Genomic DNA, 16,632 nt, shown 5'->3' with positions numbered 1-16,632 from the left:
GACAGAATAACAACAAAAAAAAAAACAGAAAAACGCATTTCAAAAAGTTATACATTGATTTACATTTTAATGAGTCAAATAAGTATTTGATCCCCTATCAATCAGCAAGATTTCTGGCTCCCAGGTGTCTTTTATACAGGTAAGGAGCTGAGATTAGGAGCACTCTCTTATGGCTCCTTTCCACTGAGTGGTATGGTTCAGTACAGTATGGTACGGTCTGCAATTATTTCCGTTTCCATTGTCAGTTGTTGTGAATGGTACCAAAATAGCGAACTGTACCGTACCACTTTTTTGGTACCCTTCCGTTGGGGTACCTAGCACAGGAAAGGGTACCAAAAGGGTGGAGCTAAACTCACTGCAGAATGCTGATTGGTTTAGGGGATAAAGCTCACTCGTTCCGCTCTGCTGTCCATGTTTGGCTTATTTACATCAGTGTGTGCAAACACAAAAAAATATAACAGTGTATTTTATGATTTTATATATTCACACAGACAACAGCCGTTTCTCAATATACGTTCTTGTCTGTTCTTGTGGACTTGTGAAAGGTCATTGCCCAAAAAACCCGCATAATTTTCAAAATATTACTGTTATCGTGTCATGAAATGTAGTTTTAAGAGTTTTTCAGGTGGGAATGTAGTTGTTTAAAATGCAAATCTGCGGTTTATTTATAAAGATAATGCCGATTTAGGAGCTCCACATGATCACCGGGTGCTCAGTGCTTATGTATCCGCATAGAGCAGCCTTACGCACGGCTAGTCCTTCCAACATTTTCCGCTGCTTTGATGTCTCTGTAGTGATTAAACATAAGATACAATTCGTTTTGGGTATATTTAACAGACATTCGTGGTCTCATGAATCTATTATTTGTTCCTGGTCATATCATTTTGGCTGAGCACAAAATTTATGTTTAATTTTATATATTTATTTTGAACTTTACCATAGTACAGCGCTGACATTGTAGCATACATTTCACTGAATTGTTTGCTTTTGTCTTTATTTCCTCTTATATAAGCCTCTTATACTTATAATGGCTATAATTGTTCATTAAAACTGACATTAAACAAACTTTACTGTCGATCGCTACTTTCCGGCATACACCACACCTATCAAGTAAGGGTATTGTTGGCAGTGGAAACGGAAGCTGGATCAGGGTGTTCCATCCCGAATTGTACCGTACCGTACTTACTGACCCACATTGCTCGGTGGAAACGAGCCATTAACACTTTAACCTTCAACCCCATTTAGGGCCTCGCAGGTGAAAATAACCTACCTGAATTAAAATGGTAACAGTTTGTGACAAAGTGTGCTTACACAAACAAATTAGGTATCTTTGGAAAGAAGAGACTCTGGGCTTTACTATCTATCATCCAGAGTTGATAATGCTCAAAAAGATAAAAAGTTATAGACACTGACGTGCCTTGAAAAATATTTTTCCACACTGAATGTTTTTTTATTTCATATACAAATACATGAAATAAGTCCTGGAGCAATCCAGAAAAGTAATGGATCGAAAGCCATGTGTCTCATCAGTTCATATTTCAAATTTGAAGAAGATACCATGAAAAATGAGATTCCTGCAATATTTTTTCTGAAACTATTTATAGTCCCCCCACCCCCCTGTTTGAGGAAAAATAACCACCAAATGGATTGCAGAATTATACAAGCTATTTTAGTCATTATACATGTTCCTGCATAGTTTTTCAATTATAAAATAATAGACAGATTTATTTGAGCACTAAAAAATACAAAAATAATTATTTGAGTAATAAAAAAGGAAAAAAAATAGAAAAAAATGCTTTGTATATAGTATGTATACTGAAGTATTCTTCGTTATTCGTTATTACAATGATAAATATCACTGCCAGACGTGAAGTGATATTGCCAGACATGGTCATAGAGTCAGTAAACACACGCTGATGTGCTTCCATTCAGATTATAATCAAACAGATGGGCCATATAATCAATAATAGCTGATCAATGAATCACAATGATAGCCGTCATAGAGTCGCTAATAAACACGCTGATGTGCGTCCATACAGATTATAATCATGCAGACACGGCCACATTCCCCACACAATACACACACACACATATAAAAAATGTAGAAGAAAAAAAAAACAGTTTTTTATGGATAAAGCAGATCGCTAAGTTATGCCCCGCTCAGATGACAGCGTGCGTCACAGAAGCGTCACTGCCGGCAGGAGGGAGCGCCAAATTCAAATAATCTATATTCCGCTTTTCTGAGACTTTTTTTTCCGTAGACGGTCTCATTATGTTTGTAAGACCGTATTCTACAAAATCGTTTTGTTTTTTTACCACCAAGACGCTGTTTTTGAGCGTAATTTATTCCATAACGGACGCGAACAATAACTCTCTGAAGAAATGAAACGTAAACAAAGGAATATTCATCCTTATTACAACGTTATTGTTTCGCTGGACTAAAAGTGCTCGCTGGGATGTTTTTCTGTGGACCCTTACCTCTCTAACTAAACTGGGATTTCAGCAGTGGACGCGTTTGTGGCTCGTTATTACAATGATAAAGGTACGTACGGCTTTTTTACTCTGCGTGTTTGGATGTGTACTGCTTACACAAATGTAGCAAATTTGTGCCACTCATTCCTTATAAGCTTTCCATCGAAAAACAGCGATCTGTCGTCGATGCTTGAGGCTTAGACCCTCAGAATGATATAGAGTTTGACAAGATTAACTTTGTCCCGTTTCATTTATTCTATTAGAAAACAATGACACATGCAAACAAAGAGCGTTCAGTGCGAGGTCGCTCTGGTGCAGGCTAACAGGTTAAAGTGAGTGGACCTAATCTCAGCTTGTTACCTGTATAAAAGACAACCTGTCCACAGAAGCAATCAATCAATCAGATTCCAAACTCTCCACCATGGCCAAGACCAAAGAGCTGTCCAAGGATGTCAGGGACAAGACTGTAAACCTACACAAGGCTGGAATGGGCTACAAGACCATCGCCAAGCAGCTTGGTGAGAAGGTGACAACAGTTGGTGCGATTATTCGCAAATGGAAGAAACACAAAATAACAGTTAATCTCTCTCGGTCTGAGGCTCCATGCAAGATCTCACCTCGTGGAGTTTCAATGATCACGAGAACAGTGAGGAATCAGCCCAGAACTACATGGGAGGATCTTGTCAATGATCTCAAGGCAGCTGGGATCATAGTCACCAAGAAAACAATTGGTAACACACTACACCGTGAAGGACTGAAATCCTGCAGCGCCTGCAAGGTCTCCCCTGCTCAAGAAAGCACAAGTACAGACCGTCTGAAGTTTGCCAGTGATTCAAAGGAGAACTGGATGAAAGTGTTGTGGTCAGATGAGACCAAAATTGAGCTCTTTGGCATCAACTCGCCGTGTTTGGAGGAGGAGGAATGCTGCCTATGACCCCAAGAACACCATCCTCACCGTCAAAGTTGGAAACATTATGCTTTGGTGGTGTTTTTCTGCTAAGGGGACAGGACAACTGCACTGCATCAAAGGGACAATGGACGGGGCCATGTACCGTCAGGGCCAGGGCATTGAAGCCATCCAGGGCATTGAAAATGGGTCATGGATGGGTATTCCAGCATGACAATGACCCAAAACACATGGCCAAGGCAACAAAGGAGTGGCTCAAAAAGAAGCACATTAAGGTCCTGGAGTGGCCTAGCGAGACCTTAATCCCACAGAAAATCTGAAGGTTCGAGTTGCCAAACGTCAGCCTCGAAACCTTAATGGACAAAGTACAGTTTACCTGACTTGGAGAGGATCTGCAAAGAGGAGTGGGACAAAATCCCTTCTGAGATGTGTGCAAACCTGGTGGCCAACTACAAGAAACATCTGATCTCTGTCATTGCCTAAAAGGGTTTTGCCACCAAGTACTAAGTCATGTTTTGCGAAGGGGCGAAATACTTATTTGACTCATTAAAATGGAAATCAATTTATAACTTTTTTGAAATGCATTTTTCTGGAGTTTTTTTTTTTTTGTAGTTGTTATTCAGTCACTGTTCAAATAAACCTACCATTAAAATTATAGACGGATCATTTATTTGTCAGTGGGCAAACACTGTATATATATATATATATATATATATATATACAGTGCCCTCCAAAAGTGTTGGAACAGTAAAGACAAAATTGCTCTGTTGGCTGTGGAGTCAAGACATTTACAAATATGATTAAAAGATGAGTATGAGACAAAACTACAGAATGTCACATTTTATTATTGGGTGATTCAACACATAGATGTTTTACTAACTAAGAAGTTCAGCACTTTTAGAGTTTCATCCCTCTATCTGATGTGAGCATAAGTATTGGAACAGTTGCCTCACAGGTCTTTCTAAGTGATCAGCTGTGTCCTGTTGCATTAATTCTTCAGATATTAAAAGCAGGGAATGTGTCGTATCAGTTATATCCATTACTTCTGTATTCTGAATCTTGCATTCGATGATGACACACACAAACCAGGATGAAGACGATGGAGCTGACTTTGAGAGAAAAGCAAGCAATTCGGATGCTAAAAGAAAACAGGAAGTCAGTTAGAGCTATAGGAAAAACAAAGGGCATGGAGAAATCAAGAGTTTGGAAACCACCAGCAACCAACAACGACCTGATCGGCTGAGAAAACAACAGTAGTTGATGACAGACAAACCATAAAATCTGTGAAAATTAATTCTAAAAGACGTGTCTGTAAAATCACCAACAACTTCCAGAAAGCTGGGGTGATGCTCTGACAATCTACTGTCCTCAGGAGACTTTGACACAGAATTACAGATGCTACACAGCAAGATGTAAACCTCTGACCAGCACCAAAAATAGAAAGGCAAGATTAGAGTTTGCAAAAAAGCAAAAAGGTGAGCCAGAAGAGTTTTGGAACTGTGTTTATGGACCGATGAGACAAAGATGAACCTTTATCTAAGTGATGGGAAAGCAAAAATGTGGAGAAAAAAGGGAACTGCAATAATCCCAAGCATACAGCCTCATCTGTAAAGCATGGTGGAGGTGGTGTCATGGCATGGGCATGCATGGCTGCCTCTGGAACAGGCCCTCTCAACTTTACTGATGACTTAATGTATGATGACAGTAGCAGAATGAATTTGGAAGGGCACAAAACCATCTTGCATACCAATATTCAAGAAAATGCCACCAGATTCATTGGGAAGTGCTTCATATTGCATCAGGACCCAAAACACCCTGCCAGTGCAGTCAAGGAATTTATAAGGGCAAAGAAATGGAAAGTCTTAGATTGCCCAAGTCAATCTCCAGATTTAAATCTGATTGCACATGAATTTCACCTGCTGAAGAGGAGAGTAAAGGCAGAAACTCCCCAAAACAAACAGTAATTGGGATTGGCTGCATTAAAGGCTGGGAAAAGTATTTCAAAGGATGAGACCAAGAGTCTGGTGATGTCTATGGGTCACAGACTCACTGCTGTGATTGTACGCAAGGGATCTGCAACTAAATAATAGCTTTTAATCTTTTATATCTGCCTTATGTTCAACTGTCCCAATACTTATGCTCACATCAATGAGTGGGTTGAACTCTAAAAGTGCTGCTCTTTTTATTTGGTAAAACATGTATGTTTTGAAACGGCTAATAATAAAATGTGACATTCTGTAGTTTTGTCTCATATTCATCTTTTAATCATATTTGTAAATGTCTTGACTCCACAGCCAACAAAGCAATTTTGTCTTTACTGTTCCAATACTTATGGAGAGGACTGTATATATATATTGTTCCTATGATATACAATTACTCATGCTGTGATTTATATCACCCACCCCTAGTGACCCACACCATCATTAAATCACTGCCACCATCACCGTTATGTACCTGGACAGTCTGGTGATGCTAATGGCAGGTGTCTAGACAGGCAACGTCACGTCACCCTGAATCCAACTAGCATGTTATCCCGCCCAGCAAACATGCACAAAATTACATGACACACATGTGCTTCAATATTTCCAACATGTAGAGCTGTGAGCGCATAACTATTCTTAACAGGTACAGGGATGCTCAAAAACTGCAGAAAAATGCACAGACAATAGACACATCATCAATGAAGTGTTAATTCACAAAATAATGAAAGAAATTGATAATAGCTACAAAGAAAAAGAAGGAAATGTAAAGATACAGAGGGTTGTTAGAAGAAATCAGAATGCCGGTACAGCCTGTATCAGATTCTCACACACCTTATGTGCCAGAGCGTTACACACAATGACGCAGCATCTCTGCAGCACGGCGAGTAGGCAGGCAGAGAACAGGAGAGAGACAGAAAGAAAAGCGAGAAAAAAGGATAAAAAGCCTACCTGATGAGATCTGCGTGTAGGATCCTGTTCTTCAGCGTGTAGCACGGAGGAAGAGAGAGAAACACAGATGGACCTGGAGAGAGAGAGAGAGAGAAGAGGAAAGAAATGTGGCAGGTGAGCTCAAGGTGTCCTCAGAGTTCCCTCGTTTCAGTCACATGACCTCAACAGCTACAATATACGTTCCTCGTCAATTGCCAGAGACGCACATGTGTGAGTTTAGTATGCACTGTTCATACTGCCACCTTCCAGCAAGTGGGAGAGCGGTATGAGCGAGGGGTAGGGCTGTGTGTGTGTGTGTGTGTGTGTGTGTGTGTGTGTGTGTGTGAAAGAAAGAGAGAGGGAGTGTGTGTGTGTGTGTGTGTGTGTGTGTGTGTGTGTGTGTGTGTGTGTGTGTGTGCGTGACTGAGATGGTAATATAATTAACAGCCTGATAGACTGTAAGCAAGAGCAGGAGTAAAAAATTAATTAATCAGTGAGTGAGCAGAATGTTCCAGAACCAGTGCAGATGGTCTCAAGCTAAAATGGAGTGAAAATCTAAAGAATGACATTGCACAAAGGAAATTAAGGCTTTTTCTACAATATTTTAACAGTTAAAGATAATGATAGTTTCAACAGGTTTTCCCAAACACTATTACTACCCACTCCACTGTGTCTTCAATCTGATATTGTCCACTCAAACACATAGCCCCACCCCAAACTCACACCATTGGTCGAGAAGCTGAACATCAAATGTCAAAAGCCCCTTTTAATACAAGTAAGTCCACTTGACGACCATTTTTTAAACATCCGGGACGATAATTGTAGTCATGCAAGTACAGCTCTAGAAATAAAATCTGACAATGGCATCATAAAATGTTCAGACAGACAGACAGATAGAGGATTTATATTCATTTATTTTCTTTTATATTACAACTATGGCTATTGTATAGTTAGTATAATTAAACTATAGATAGTATAGTCTATAGTTTTACAGCTAACCATGAGAAGCTATCATAGAGGGAAGTACAAAGACCTTCAAAGTTTAAGTATGTATGAATTAGTCATTTTCTACTGTGTAAAATATGTTTTCTTCTAATGCTCTTTGGCTTTAATTGTGTTCAGAACTGTACTTTAATCATTAAGTGCCTGATTACAGTAAAATCTGTTGAAGATTCTCTACTCTACTCAGTTTTTTCTGCTGTACAGAAGTGATCTCTTCCCCCAGTATTCCCAAGTTGGCCACAACTGTCTTAGACCATATGAAATACCAGAGCAATGCAGACAGGAAACTTTGATTGGAAATATGACAGTAGCTGGTGTTCAGATGGCCTCAATATTGACTTCCTCCCCTGACCGACTCAACAATGCAATAAGTCCACCACACAGCTCTCTGTTCACTAGTGGGGGTGGAGCACATTTTACACATTTACCACTTTATTGGAGCACATTTACACTAGGCCAACATTGTCTTTTTTTTTTTTACTCAACCTTGTGTAATTTCAAACCCATATACTGCTATTTTTATGAAACATGGAATATAGACCACAAGTAATTTGGACCATGCCATTTATGGCTGTATCTTTATACAAGTAAAAAAAAAAGCCTGTACTTTTTTTGCCTGTACTTTAATGTTTCAGATCATCAAAGAAATGTAAATATTAATCAAAGATAACACAAGTAAACACAACATGCAGTCTTTAAATTAAGTTTTTTTTTTTATGAAGGGAAAACGAAAATCCAAACCCACATGGCCCTGTGTGAAAAAGTGGTTATAAAGCCATTTCTAAAGCTTTGGGACTCCAGCGAACCACAGTGAGAGCCATTATCCACAAATGGCAAAAACATGGAACAGTGGTGAACCTTCCCAGAAGTGGCCGGCTGACCAAAATTACCCCAAGAGCGCAGCGATGGACCAAAAAGACCCCACAGCACAAAAGACCCCACAACAACATCTAAAGAACTGCAGGCTTCACTTGCCTCAATTAAGGTCAGTGTTCATGACTCCACCATAAGAAAGAGACTGGGTAAAAATGGCCTGCATGGCAGAGTTCCAAGACAAAAACCGCTGCTGAGCAAAAAGAACATAAAGGCTCGTCTCAGTTTTGCCAGAAAACATCTTGATGATCCCCAAGACTTTTGGGAAAATACTCTGTGGACTGACGAGACAAAAGTTGAACTTTTTGGAAGGTGTGTGTCCCATTACATCTGGCGTAAAAGTAACAGCATTTCAGAAAAGAACATCATACCAACAGTAAAATATGGTGGTGGTAGTGTGATGGCCTGGGGCTGTTATGCTGCTTCAGGATCTGGAAGACTTGCTGTGATAAATGGAACCATGAATTCAGCTGTCTACCAAAAAATCCTGAAGGACAATGTCCGGCCATCTGTTCGTGACCTCAAGCTGAAGAGAACTTGGGTTCTGCAACAGGACAATGATCCAAAACACACCAGCAAATCCACCATGACCTGAATCCTATTGAGATGCTGTGGCATGACCTTAAAAAGGCAGTTCATGCTCGAAAATCCTCCAATGTGGCTGAATTACAACAATTCTTCCAGGATGAGTGGGCCAAAATTCCTCCACAGCGCTGTAATAGACTCATTGCAAGTTATCGCAAACGCTTGATTGCAGTTGTTGCTGCTAAGGGTGGCCCAACCAGTTATTAGGTTTAGGGGGCAAGCACTTTTTCACACAGGGCCATGTGGGTTTGGATTTTGTTTTCCCTTCATAATAAAAAACTTCATTCAAAAACTGCATGTTGTGTTTACTTGTGTTATCTTTGATTAATATTTAAATTTGTTTGATGATCTGAAACATTCAAGTGTGACAAAAATGCAAAAAATTAAAAAATCAGGAAGGGGGCCAATACTTTTTCACACCACTGTATATATATATATATATATATATATATATAAAACATAATATTTTTAAACAACAGCATACAGATCAGTGTTGTTTTATTATTATTTATATGCTATTATAATATTTAAAATGTTTGAAATTAGCTTTTATTTGTATATTTTCAGTTTTATATTTTAATTTTAGTTTTAGTCATTTTTAATATTTTTTTAAATGCTCATTTAAAGCTTTTCATGTAATATTTATATTTTATTTCAGCTTCATTTCAATTACAGAAAAAAAAATGTGATAGTTTTAATAGCAGTTATTAACAACACTGATACAAATTTGTAAAGACGGGAGTAAATTTTGACCAAATATTCATTTTCAGTTGAGTTATTCCTTCAAGTTATTCTCTCTCTCTCTCTCTCTCTCTCTCTCTCTCATGTTTTGCTGACCGTCATTATTAGGGCAGAACAAAGATTTGTCTTCATTCATCTCTCCCCTTCGGCTGTTCATGCTTTCTCCCATCATCATCATCTCCACAAATGTGGGATTCTGAAAGCACTGCAGACAGGCAGAGGGGCAGAGAACCCTCTAACCCTCCTAAAAACCCCACCCCAAACATCACTACGGATGGTTATCCCCCGACCGCTGAATGAATCTTCTTTCATGCTTATAGTTTCCAAGGCTCAGAGGTCCGCTTATTTTCATGCACTTCCTTGGTAACATGGGCGTCTGCCTTCCCGAAATAGCGTGTCTGATGGGTTTAGCCGTGTGTGGTGTGCCAGCGCCGCATGGAGCAGAATGAGGGTGGGCCATGCTAATTCAAAAACACATATGTCTGAGCCATGTAAAGCAAGCATGGGCGCTCTTATTTGTCTGAGTGCTGATTTGCATTGTTTTCCCTGACCACCGTCCCTAATGGAGTCTTAAGCTGTATTCCGATTCAGAGTGTTCATACACAATGAGCAGGGGGTATTTGTAGTTCACGTCACTTAAAAAAATGCATTCACTAGGAATGCCATGCAACATTATCAAAGACAAAGATAACACTTAACACTTACAGAGATTATTGGTTTCGTGAGTACACAATTTTTAGATATACTTAAAGAATTAATGAATATAATTATTATAAAAAGTTTTAAATAATAATAATAATTACTATAAAATATATAATACTAAAATAAAATGAGTATAAAAATGTACAATTATAAAAACTGTACAAAAAAAGAACAGTTCCAATCAATCATTTGCAACAAAGACCTATTAGAAACAGAGGTTGCGCTATTCTCCTTAAAGGGACAGTTCATGCAGAACTAAACATTGCCTTTTGTGTTTTGGAGAATAAATCAATTTGTACTAAAATAATGGTGAATAAATGCTAACAGAATTTGCTTTAAGACACTGTGTGTAGTGTTAGAGCTAAAGCACCTGCTTGAGGAAATCAGATATCAGAAACTATGTTGCCTTATAGATCATATATTCCCACAATGACCCTTTTATTATAATATAACAACTTCTAAAAAGAAGTGTAAAATATTTTGTCATCTCAACAACAACATTCATATTCAGTGCCTTACAACAAACAGAAACAATGCTTGTCAGAAATAGTCATACAAGTACTTGCGTCAAACAAATTGAGGGTTTTGAGTATGATGAAATAACACACTTGGGTAAATAAACCCAATAAACAAATAATTAAATAAATAAATATTATTTGAATAAATAAATACATACATACAGATATAAATAAATAAATACATAAACAAATATTATTTGATATATAAAATAATAATAATATTTAATGATATTTAAATGTTATTCAAATACATACTTTAAATAAATAAATATTTTTACCATATACACACAGAGATACATACTTTTGAAAAAACGATGTTATTTAAATAAATGTTTTTTTCAATATACTGTATAAATAAATAGCTGTTGTGTTGTCTGTCTTTGATGAGTTGTAGGGTTTTCCAAGCGTACAAATGGTATGACATTATATGAAATAATACTAATATGACTTTTAAGTAAAATTAAAACAAAAAAAACTTCTCAATAAAAGTGTCAACTGTCCAGCAATAATTGAACATGAAGTGTTGAACATCAAGCAAGATCCCTTAGACTATATCTCAGTCATTAAAACAACAAATCTATCCCCTCCCAAGCAGGATCTAGTCATAATCTTTCCTAGGCCAGCCTATCACAGCATCCCCACAGCAGATGCTCATCTATACAGCCTGAACCATGCCTCTGTTATGGTGGATCAATCCTAATTATCCTGATGGCTATTGCATTCCACACGAACTCCAGACTATGTCGAGGCAGACTAGCTGCCCTAAGGTTAGGCCTCCTGTGGGGTGAGTGTGAGGAGGAGAGACATCTTCTAATAATCCAACAAACCAGCAAACAGCAGCTGCACCTTGAATCTAATCCCCCCCTCCATCCACAGCCTCAAACATGGGCAAACTGTCAGGCGTCCCACCTGAGACCCGCAAATGTCAGACGTATTCATTATATCACACACTTCTGCTTACAAAGCTGGTGTATTTGTCAATGAGTGTCGATTTAGGCCTCTCCTCTCTTGTGAAAACTATGTTGTCTTTGATGCTGTTGTCTAATCTTACGGTGAGTATGTAGTGTACTTTGTAGAGCTTTACCTAGATCTCCAAACATGAATATGTTTCTGATTTATTTCAAGAATTCAGGCTACAGTACATTTCATTTAAAATTTCAAAAGAAATTTCCAGAAAATCTTTGGCATTCCAAAATAAAACAACGAAAACACCAAGACAGAGCCATTGACTGCGAAATGACAACTGGGAATATTGTCCCAGGCCATGGGATGTGGGACGGCCCACCTCATAAATAAATATTTAGGCTAATTTGCACTCTACTTAACACATTTTCCCATATCTAAAATCATTTCTGCACAATTCTCTCAATAACAATAACTCTCAATTTTTTTTATTACATATCAATTACAAAGCCTGCCAATGCATATGCATCAGTCTTAAATCATGGATTTTTGAATCTTGAATGAGTTGTTTCATTCAAAAGTTGAAAAAATTCTGAGAAAGTTGCAATTTAGTAAAGTATTATTCAAAATGTTTAAAGACATAAACAATAAATTACTTCCATGCACAAATTTTTGGAGACACTAGTGCGAAGTTGTTCATTTCTTTGTGAATCAAATCAAACTAAATCATTCCTGAATCAAACTGAGAACCTATGAATAATGAACTGAATCGATTGGCTGTCTAATCAAAGATTCACACCACCACAGAAAATCAGGCTTGAAGGGAGGGAGGCCCACCCATTAAAATCTGTCCCTGCCTCTGTGTGTTCAAGCGACGGCCCTAAATAAAGTAACTTGTGAAAGTGGAATACCTTGGCTTCTAGACATTGGGGCTAAATGACACAGCGGTTGTATTCACACACTAATTAAGCCTTTTGCCAAGACAATCCCCCAAGTTTTCCTCCAAAACAGCCAGCGAGCACATCTACATTCAGTCTCCACACAAACTAATTGGTCTCGAGCGAGTGTGGATGGATGAAGAGAGAGAGGCTGAGGTGTTTCACCACTGAAGCTCTTGAGAGCCAAGAGGAAAAAAGAAACAAGGCTTTCATTAACATAAAGGGGCTTTCATCTGGGCCTTTAATCAATACATGCAGGTTAACCACACACAATCACATAATAACTGCACAGGCACAAAAGCACACGCTCTGGCTGGCTAAAAGTCGAGAACTCGATTGGCTGGAACACAGCGATTCACATTCATATGATGTTACACAAACTTTCATAGATTTTGAAATTTAAATGTGATTGGGTTAATAAATTAACACCTAGTAATGGGGCATATCAGAGTATGAAGGAGTGGTCACATTATATTTTCTTTCCATTTACAAGTTTGGTTGAACTCTGACCTGCAAATTCTGTAACTCTGTAGCGTGAAATCATGCAAGCAACAGCCACAACAAATCTGCCATTAGGGGCAAGACACACTCCAAGATTGCTCTGACTGACTACAATAAATTGCTTTAGACAAAAGCATTATATTTAAAACAAACATCACAGAAACAAGAGTTGTTCCAAATATCACTGACCGACTCAGCTGTATTGACATACAAACCAACAGCACGACTGCAAACTTGATATTGCAACAGTTCAATAAACAATAAGTTAAAACTTACATTCTAGACATAATACCACCAGTTGCTTTGTCTGTTTATGGAAATAGTTGCAAAGAAAATCACTTCTTTGAAAAACACACAGAAGTGGCGTTCCTAAATGGATCATTTATAATAATAGTTCCTTGTTTGATTCCTGAATGAATTAGCGTGTTTGAACAAAACAGTTAAGTGAATGAATCAATGACTCAGTCTTCAAAGACTATTCATTAGAGTAAATTATATAATGGCACACTTGTTTCATTCTTGAATTAATTAGTATGCTGACACAACAATACACACCACAATGCACACAAATAAAGCCAGAAAACAAACAAACAAATAAATAAACAAACTGAAACTAATGCACAATTCTAAATTAAACCCATTGGAATTAGATCATTTTCTGTAGAAAATTAAAAACAGTAGGCACAATAATTCCACCTCACTTTCATGATAAACATTACGCTGGAAAAAACCTGCACCCGGACCACCTGGGACAGCTTATAATATCTGACCCTGAGTAAGAGGGACAGTAAATATTTCATGACTTCTGCCAACTGAAGTGCACTCAACACTACATTGACGGGTGAGGTAATCACTGAATGCAAACACAGCTGCACTGTAACTAAAGCATTTATAAGACTTGTCAAACAAGTGATTCTCGGCAGGGTTATATCTTGTCTCTATTAAGTATAGGATAACAAGATTACACACAGAGTAGTGGCCACACCACTACTACAGCGCAGCTCTGCGATACCTCTCCCTCCCTCTTAAAAACATTTTTCTATTCCCAAAAGGCTGCTGGATGTCTCTTCTCTATTGGGCATTTCAACCGGAAAGCGATTGTGTTGTCCGCACACAGCTGCTAAGTGAGATGGAAGAGAGCATGTCTTGAAACTGCCGTATTTATAACAAAATCAATCTCATCAAGATCATTCTTGTCTTGTGGTTTAATGTCTGGAAGAAAAAAAGCTCTCAAATATCAAAACAGAGTGCCAAAGTCAAGCTAAACTCAAGCTAGCTCAGAGAGAGCTCACAGTGCCCAAATCAAATGTTATCCATGCCATTTCAAGTCAGAGAAATGTAAAAATGGGCCAAACATTATAGATTACGACTAAAATCCCTGGAAAGATTATCCAGTTAGTTTTTATTCATCATTGAAGCTCAGAGGTGAAATTACCCAGGTTCATGATTATTAAAAGTTACGAACAGCACAGAATTAATTAGAGGATTTCATTTGAAAAATATTCACATCTCTGTCTGAAAAAGCAAATCTAAAAGCCAAAAAATTAGCATGCCACAGACAGAACGATAATAGACAGACAAGACAGACAGATGATAGATAGATAGATAGATAGATAGATAGATAGATAGATAGATAGATAGATAGATAGATAGATAGATAGATAGATAGATAGATAGATAGATAGATAGATAGATAGATAGATAGATAGATAGATAGATAGATAGATAGATAGACAGGCAGACAGATAGACAGATAGATAGATATATAGTCACTTTATAAAGGGATGCTGCAGGTTTAAGTTTAGCAGCATCTTTTTAGGAACCTTAAGTGAGTTTGTCTCTAACTAACAGCCTCCTGGACAGCAGATGGTCAACAGTACTGCAGTCAGAAGTTATCAGCAGGTATTAGATGTCTCTCACTAAGACTTAAGCTTGTTGTGATCAGTTAGAATTGTCCACTTTAGTTAAATAGATTCCTTTCGTCACAACTCCATACAGCAGCTACTGTTCTCAGTTACCCACTTTACAGGAATTGAAAAATTGAAAAAATAAATCAAGAAATACCTATAGTAATAAATAACATTACGATAAATACATTTTTAAAAAAGTTATAAAAAATTTTACAAATATTTTACACACACATAATCACATAATTATATATAATCATCTATATATATTATATTGCCAAAAGTATTGGGTCACCCCCTTCTAATGAACATGTTTGACTACTTTAGAAATTTCCATGAGTGCAAATCGTAATGTTTAAACATATAATGATATTCTAGGGAATTGTGTGCTTCTAATTTTATAGCAACAGTTTGGACAGAACCCTTTTCTATTCTAACATGACAGTGTCTCTGTGTATAAGGCACGGTTCAAAAAGAAATGATTGATTCAGTCAGTGTGGAAGAACTTGACTGGTCTGCAGAAAGCCAAGTCCTGATCCCAGCTGAACACCTCTGGTGTGACTTTAAATGCAGACCTTGAGCCAAAAACTCATCCCGCCGTCTCTGAAATTCAGCCCTAAATAGATAAACATCAAGACTGACAAATGGCCTGCAGTTGAGCCTAAAAGCTGCGGAAAAAAACTCCAATGAGCCAGAGGATGATGTCAGACCACATGGCAGGCATGACAAGAGAAAATATCATTCAACCTCTGTGGCAGCTCTGTAACACCCAGAAGGCCCACAAGCATTACCACAACATGATTAATATTCATTTGTCAGACTCAGGCATAACTGCAGTTATTAATTATAAAATAACTCTAACGGCTCACTTTAGTTGCAACAGTGATTTATTTATAAAAGCCTTCATGACACCATATCACACCAGCCAAGTCTTAAAAAAAACAAGACAGCATGCTTACTGTTAATTGTACTGAATTAGTTGCAGTCTAATTGTATCAAGCTATAAAGTGATGTGCAATGTATGGTTGAAAGGAGAGCAAAGCATGACTCCTCCACTGTGTGCATCTTATCAAATACTCGTCCCTGACACTCTTTAAAAATGTTTTTTATGCTCCTCCCGTCCCTTATTGTTTGCTTATTGTTTTGATTATGTGCATCCATGTGTAATACCAAGCTGAAACAATGTTTTCAGTGTAACCCGTCCATTTGCTCCAGCCTCATGCACATTCTTTTATATTTCATAACTGGACAGGATATTTGGCAACCACATCACAGTGATGCAACATTTCTATCTGGCAGAAGAAAAGACAGTCCATTACAGAACTATTCTGTGCATAAATCCATTGCATTGCTATTAGCATAGAATACAATAAATATCTTCATCAGTTGATGACAAGGGCCAAAATAGCCAAATCTATAAATAAAAAATAAAAATGTAAATAAATAAAATCACTTTTAACAGAAAAATAAGTATTTAAAATGCATTTAAATGTACCAGTGAAATAATATACTAATAAATCACATCTTATACTGACAATATTTGAACTGTTTATTTGATTCATGTTTAAAAATGCAGTTGAAAGCACCTGTAAAATAGTCAATTATTAAATAACTTTTTAAATGACCAATTAAACAGACATATTTAAAACTGTTTATTTAATTCATGTTTTATAA

The 16,632-nt window shown here is 37.5% G+C and overlaps 1 protein-coding gene across 1 annotated transcript in view; it reads right to left on the bottom strand.

Moving 5' to 3' along the window:
* The window catches only part of LOC306876361 (microtubule-associated protein 2-like), a 101,030-nt gene that overhangs the window by 60,632 nt on the left and 23,766 nt on the right, over positions 1-16,632 (bottom strand). The window contains exon 2 of the mRNA XM_079427463.1: positions 6,310-6,382. The gene's annotated coding sequence lies outside the window, so the exon portion shown is untranslated. The remainder of the gene's footprint in view (positions 1-6,309; positions 6,383-16,632) is intronic.

This window comes from Barbus barbus, assembly GCF_936440315.1.
Source record: "Barbus barbus genome assembly, chromosome: 10".
Lineage (NCBI taxonomy): Eukaryota > Metazoa > Chordata > Actinopteri > Cypriniformes > Cyprinidae > Barbus > Barbus barbus.
This window is presented reverse-complemented; position numbering and strand designations above follow the sequence as displayed.